The sequence below is a fragment of the Durio zibethinus genome, chromosome 9 (assembly GCF_047325235.1).
Source record: "Durio zibethinus cultivar Kanyao isolate XHJ-2024 chromosome 9, ASM4732523v1, whole genome shotgun sequence".
NCBI classification, from domain to species: Eukaryota; Viridiplantae; Streptophyta; class Magnoliopsida; order Malvales; family Malvaceae; genus Durio; species Durio zibethinus.
This window is the reverse complement of record NC_143170.1, coordinates 8,140,134-8,141,708: the sequence shown is the minus strand read 5'-3', so window position 1 is coordinate 8,141,708 and position 1,575 is coordinate 8,140,134. Positions and strand designations below refer to the sequence as shown.

The following is a 1,575-nucleotide window of genomic DNA, read 5'->3' as shown; positions in this document are numbered from 1 at the left end:
GTGACTCTTCAAGTATAGCATTATGGTTGGCACCAATGCATAGCTTGGCACCTTTTCAAGCACCTCATTTGCTATAATTGAAACATTCAAAATCAATGTTAAGAACAATATAGCACCAAAGACCATGAATAATGCAAAAAAACATTCAAGCTAATATATATGCATTATCTGTTTCAATTCTAAATAATTTAAAATTGAATAATACAAATGTTAATTATTCATCAATTTAAATAAAAACCCACAAAAAGCAACTCAATTGGTAAGTTGTTTGCTCATTTGAATGCTTTTAAATGAGCAAAACTCATAAAATCTATACATGTAAAAAATAAGGAAAGAATAAGTCTCAAAGCTTACTTATTTCACTTACCTTCTTACTATCTTTATTTGAAGCTATCCACTACTTACCCAAAGTAATAAGCTCAATGTTTTCTTTCCTTTTGAACTCCACCACCACTTGTGTAAGCTTTCTTTTTTGCCTTATAACCTTTGCCTCTATTTCCACTTCTTCATGCCATTAAAACTTATCCTATTTTTAAACCATAACCAAAGGAAAAAAGCTTAAGATTTACCACATGAGAAAACTAACTTGAATCTTGGTAGTTGAATGAAATGAAATATCTAAATCAATAGAGGCTTTGATATGGTCAACAATGGAGTAAATAAAAGTAGATCCACCATGCCAATTCCCATCTACATCTTACACATAAAGATATATATATATATATATATAAGTTACAATATTATTTTATTTTGCCTTCTGGCTAAAACAAAATGAATATATCAATATAATTAAAGTAGATTGATCAAATTTATTTATTTATACATGACTAGATACAATGAAATTACGATGTATGAAACCTTTTTAGCCGTGGAGAATCTATAGTCCTTATAGAGTCAGTGCCTCCAGCTCGTGGCTTATAATTCCTTTTGACAAACCTTCCAACCATTTCAAGAATTTTTGTAGGAAGCCATCCTTCATTTTTAAACCTTCTTTCTCTTGCTTTTCTTTTCTGTTACAATGGATTGACTCACTTTACAATGTCATCAATCAACAGTGGCATAGCTCCAACATTTATGAGCAGCTCTAAAATAGTAATGAAAACCCAAAAACAAAAGACATGAAAAAAGAAATTATTCAAGAAAAACACATTCAAAACAACATGCAACCTTAAGAACTACAAACTCAAACCCCATTCAACATAAAAATGTCAAACATAAAAATCATCTTAAGGAAACCTAAAAAAAAGAAAACAAAACAAACCCATATTCAATTAAACAACAAAAAAACAAAAACAGATTTTAGCCAAAATCACTAGAGGAAAAAAAATAAAGAAAAACAAAAAAAAACAACAATCACAAACCACAAAAAGCTCTCTTTCACGTGACAATTAAACTTTTTACAATAGCTTTGAAAACAATGATGAAATCCCAAAAACAAAAGTTTTGAAATTCAAGTTTAAACACGGTTGTTAAAGTCAAACACAACTATCAAACATAAAACAGCATAATAAGATACCTGTAAGCAATGAAATAAGCTTTTGCTCCATGGTCTCATCCTACTTGGCCTTACAACAG

General features: G+C 29.5%; 1 pseudogene; it reads right to left on the bottom strand.

The window, feature by feature from the left end:
• Window positions 1-343: 343 nt before the first annotated feature.
• LOC149516774 (uncharacterized) lies at window positions 344-979 on the bottom strand (annotated as a pseudogene).
• Between the last annotated feature and the right edge of the window lie 596 nt (window positions 980-1,575).